The sequence below is a fragment of the Bufo gargarizans genome, chromosome 8, assembly GCF_014858855.1.
Source record: "Bufo gargarizans isolate SCDJY-AF-19 chromosome 8, ASM1485885v1, whole genome shotgun sequence".
Classification (NCBI taxonomy): domain Eukaryota; kingdom Metazoa; phylum Chordata; class Amphibia; order Anura; family Bufonidae; genus Bufo; species Bufo gargarizans.
Window position 1 is genome coordinate 30,604,611 of NC_058087.1, and position 6,000 is coordinate 30,610,610.

Genomic DNA, 6,000 nt, shown 5'->3' on the forward strand with positions numbered 1-6,000 from the left:
AATGGACCCCCCTCAGTCATCATGTAATGGACCCCCCCTCAGTCATCATGTAATGGACCCCCCCTCAGTCATCATGTAATGGACCCCCCTCAGTCATCATGTAATGGACCCCCCTCAGTCATCATGTAATGGACCCCCCTCAGTCATCATGTAATGGACCCCCCCTCAGTCATCATGTAATGGACCCCCCCTCAGTCATCATGTAATGGACCCCTCAAGTCATCATATAATGGACCCCCCTCAGTCATCATGTAATGGACCCCCCCTCAGTCATCATGTAATGGACCCCCCTCCAGTCATCATGTAATGGACCCCCCCCAGTCATCATGTAATGGACCCCCCCCAGTCATCATGTAATGGACCCCCCCAGTCATCATGTAATGGACCCCCCCAGTCATCATGTAATGGACCCCCCCAGTCATCATGTAATGGACCCCCCCCCAGTCATCATGTAATGGACCCCCCTCAGTCATGTAATGGACCCCCTCAATCATGTAATGGACCCCCCAGTCATCATGTAATGGACCCCCCATCAGTCATCACGTAATGGACCCCCCTCAGTCATGTAATGGACCCCCCCTCCAGTCATCACATGTTACATGGACCCCCCAGTTATTACATAATGTTATATGGACCCCCCCAGTTATCATATAATGTTATGTGGACCCCCCACCAGTTATCATATATCGTTATATGGACCCCCCCAGTTATCACATAATGTTATATGGACCCCCCGCCAGTTATCACATAATGTTATATGACCCCCCCCCCCCCAGTTATCATATATATCGTTATATGAACCCCCCTAGTTATTATATATCGTTATATGGACCCCCCAGTTATCACATAATGTTATATGGACCCCCCCCCCCCCACCAGTCATCACTTAATGGACCCCTCCACCCCCCCCCCAGTTATCACATGAGATGGATAGATCAACACCTGATCAACTGATCTGCACTTTCTTTCTCTGGACACTAGAGGGAGCCAGAGAGTTTGCATATTTCTGGATCGCCATCCTGACTATCACTTTCCAGTTTACTGATATAGGATGTGATTTCTATCTGTGGATATCAGTTTCTCATATAGCAGCGGTCCCATAGTGACTGAATGAAGCAGCCGCACACATGCTCAGCCTGCCGCTCCCCCGACGCAGCGGAACGGGACCCCTGTTCTCTAGATCAGTGGGAACCCCATCAGTCAGATCCCCACTGCTCAGATAGTTACTCATTATACTGTGGATAGCAGATAACTTTTAACCTTTTCTGCCCCAGAAGTTTTTTTTTCCATTTTTGCATTTTCATTTTTCACTCCCTGCCTTCCCAGAGCCATAACTTTTTTAAATTTTCCTTTCACATAGCCGTATGAGGGATTGTTTTTTGTACTGTCTAATGGCATCAGATGTTGTTGCACACAATGTAGCGGGAAGCTGGGAAAAAAAATTCCACATTGGATGGAATTAGAAAAAAAAAGGCAATGCCGCCACAGTTTTAAGAGTTTTGTTTTTATGACATTCCCTATGTGGTAAAACTGACCTCTTCCTTTCATTCTCTGGGTCAGTGTGATTACAGTGATACCACATTTATATTGTTTTTCTTGAGTTTTAACAGTAAAAAAAAATATAAAAACTTTGGAAATTCCTTTATTTCTTTTCATAGCAATAGTCTGAACTTCATAACTTTTTTTAAGTCTATGTAGCTGTGTGAGGGCTCACTTTTAGCAGGGCAATCTGGAATTTTTATTGATACCATTTCGGCATGTATTTGACTTTTTGTAAAAAATTTTTGGGGGAGGTGAAACAACGAAAAAATGACAAATCACCTTTTTTATACTTTTTTTTTCAATTAGGGCATTAACCATACAGGATAAGTACATTTATATTTAATTAATTAGGGTATTTGTGGACATGGAGGCGTCTATGATGAGGTTTATTTTTTTATTATTTATGTTTATCTTAATTATTGGGAAAAGAGGTGATTGATTATTTATATTCTTAATTAATTATTATTTTTTAATATATTTTTAAAAACTTTTCAAAATTGTTTTTGTTTCTCTAGGTGACTATAACAAGCAATTATTAGATTGCTTCACCCTTACATTATAATGAATTGCCAATCTCCGCTCGGGGAAGCTGTTCAAGCTCTGGGAGCGCAGCCTCAGATACCATAGTTGCAATTGACCACAGAATCTGAGGGGATAAATGTCTGCAATTGTCATTATCAGTGATGAGCGGCAGGGGCAATATTCTAATTTGCAATATTTAGTGAATATTTGAGCAAATATTCATCATATATTCGCGAATTCGAGAATTCGTGATCTCCAGTCATTATTTTCTTGATTGCGAAAATTGGCAATGGGAAAATTTGCGATAAAAATTCACGATACAAAAATTCGCGATCAACACTACTCCTAAAGTCAAAGATATTGCAGCCTTCTCATTGGCCCACAAGCAAGAAGCAGTGAGGGATCATAGGTGCTGATGAAAGAAAATCTAGAATATTCCCAATTACGAAGATATAGCACTATATTCTAGATATTCGCAAATTCTCGAAGTGACGATATTCGCGATAAAAATTTGCGATCAACACTAGTCATTATTAGTGTTGAGCGCGAATATTCGAAAAGCAAATTTTTTTCGCGAATATCGCAACTTCGCGATTTCGCGAATATTTCGAATATAGTGCTATATATTCGTAAAAACGAATATTTTTTTTTTTTTTCCACAAAATTACAGTACACATATAATTGATTGTTTCCCAAAGGTCCAAAAGCTCAGATCTTACTCACATTGCCTAGAAAGTGATTGAGGCGCGAATCTTCATAAGGCGATTTTATTAGCGCACATGCGAATATCGGCACTTGTCCCAGAACAGAGGCAAAGGCCTGTGCATGTGCATTCATATAGTATAGCACCATATTCGCGAATATTTCGAACTTCGTAAAATTCGATTTACGAATATTCGTATTTTTTATTTTAGTTTCCACCTTACAGATTACATTGATCTGTACTCTGTCAACTACTGTCATCACCCCCCACTGTATCTCGATTGATTCCCAAAAGTCCAAAAGCTCAGATCTTACTCACATTGCCTAGAAAGTGATTGAGGCGCGAATCTTCGTAAGGTGATTTTATTAGCGCACAGGCGAATATCAGCACTTGTCCCAGAACAGAGGCAAAGGGCTTTGCATTCATACATTAGTGATTGAATTGAGTTGCGAATCTTCGTAAGGCGATTTCATTAGCGCACATGCGAATTTTGCATCTCATAATATGTATTATGCGATGCGAAAATTCGAATTATCGCATATGCGAAATAATAACGAATTCGAATATTCGCGAATATTCGCGAAATTTCGCGAATTCGAATATGGGACATGCCGCTCAACACTAGTCATTATCACAGACATTAGTCCCAGGTCTAAACAGCAGAAACCTGGTAGCTATGGAACCTGCTGCTCTCACGACCCAACGCCTTATTTAAAGTTATGACTTCTGCTGTATATGTACAGCAGTGGTCAGAAAGGGGTTAAACCTGGCACATTCCTTTAAATATTACACAATAATATATTATTATTGCTATATTGTACTTTATATTGGATTATATCATGCTTTGGATTATTATATTATCACTACATTCTATATTATTACTTTATATTATTAAGTTCTATTTTAGATTAATATATTCTATTATTGTTTTAATGATATTAAAACTTGATTATATTTTAAATTATTATACATTACATTGTGATGTTATGCTGTTATTGTGATTATTCTGCATATTACATCATGTTCTATATTCTTATATTCTATACAGTATTATTACATCATATTATGTTATTTATTATTAGGGTATATTTTAGGTTCAGATATTATTGAATTAATCTCTGACATTAGATTCTAGATTATTAGATGTTACTATGTTACACTGTGATATTACATTATTATTGTGATTTTATTCTGTATATTACATTCCTTTTTTTTTATTTTATATATATATATATATTATTACATGTGGAAATAACAATCACACCTCAGCTCAGGGTTCTTCAGAAAGATAAGGCTACTTTCACACTAGCGTTTTTCTTTTCCGGTACTGAGTTCCGTTCTAGGGGCTCAATACCGGAAAAGAACTGATCAGTTTTATCCCCATGCATTCTGAATATAGAAAAAGACGTTCAGGATGCATCAGTCACTGAACGGTGTTTTGGACGGAGGAAATACCGCAGCATGCTGCGGTATTATCCCCGTCCAAAATTCCGGATCAGTTGCAGGAATGCCGGATCCAGCATTAAATTTACATTGAAATGTATTAGTGCCTGATCCGGCATTAAAAATACTGCAATGCGGGATCCCTCCTTCAGGTCTGCGCATACGCAGACCGGTAAAAATGTGAAAAAAATATATAACGGATCCGCTTCTCCGGATGACATCCGGAGAGACGGATCCGTTCTTGCAATGCATTTGTAAGATGGATCCGGATCCGTCTACAAATGCTGTCCGTTTGCATGCAGATTGCCGGATCCCGCAGGCAGTTCCAGCGACGGATCTGCTTGCCGGATCACTCTGCCGCAAGTGTGAAAGTAGCCTAACTTTAACATAGGAATAATTGGGGAAGTTATTGTATAATTAATCAGCTTTATCTAACGCATGACAATCAGAACCTGCAGACAACAAATAAAAGATAAAAATAGCAAAGCATTTAACAGTTTTTCCCCTTTAAGTATAAATGCATGTAAAAAACTATTATTGGAACGTGCAGATATTACACTGCAGAATGTAAAAAATGTGGAAAATTATGGGTTAATGTCAGTAACCGAAGCAAAAGCGAGGATCCAAGCTAAACACTAGAGGGAAAACAAAAGCGCTGCCAGTTCCTAATGACACCTGCCGTGCAGCTCCCATTATCCCCGTCCTGCCACCCGGCCTGCTCGCCATATGAGTGACGGCTCCTACAAAAGCCCCAGCACTAAGGAGCAGAACAGAGCATAGGCTTCCAGAACAGCATGGCGTCATTTGTGCATAACCAATTTAAAGGAATATTTCCATTTTATTTTTTTCTGATTCTAGAAAAGGTGAGTGACAACCAATATAAATGGGGTTATTACCCAACTTTCCTATACTGAACAGTAAATATTCCTAGACAGGCAGCAGTATGGGGACCAGGGACATATTAGTGTGTGACTATATGTATCATTTACCATTCTGGATTCTAAGAAAGCTGGGTGAAACACCCTGATGAGGACCATCAGTGTAAAGCAATTTGTAGAGATTTTTCCTTTGGGTTCAAGTCAGGGCTTTGGCTGGACCACTCTAGGACATTCACAGAGTTGTCCCTTTGCTGTGTGCTTATGGTCATTGTCTTGTTGGAAGGTGAACCTTCAGCCCAGTGTGAGGTCCAGATTTCTGGATCAGGTTTTCATTAAGAATATCTCTCCATTCAGCTTTACCTCCCCCCTGACCGGTCTCCCTGCCCCCCCCCCCCCCCCCCCAACATGATGCTGCCACCACCATGCTTCACTGTAGGCATGGTATTGGCAGGTGATGAGCATGGCCTGGTTTCCTCCAGATATGATGCTTAGAATTGAGGCCAAAAAGTTCAGTCTTGGTTTTATCAGAGCACAGAACCTTGTTTCTCACAGTCTGAGGTCCTTTAGGAGCTTTTCTGCAAACTCCAGGTGGCTTTGATGGGTGTCTTACTGGTGCCTTTCTGGCCGCTCTGCCATAAAGCCCAGATAGGTGGAGGCTGTAGTAATGGATGACCTTCTGGAAGTTTCTCCCATCTGCACACAGGATCTCTGGAGCTCAACTAGTGTGACCATTGGGTTCTTGGTCACCTCTCCCCCAGTTACGAAGGCCCTTCTCCCCCAGTTACTTAGTTTGGTGGGGTGACCAGCTTTAGAAAGAGTCCTTGTTGTTCCAAACGTCTTCCATGTAAGAATTTAGGAGGCCACTGTGCTCTTGAGAACTTTAAGTGCAGCAGAAATGTTTTGTCCTCTTCT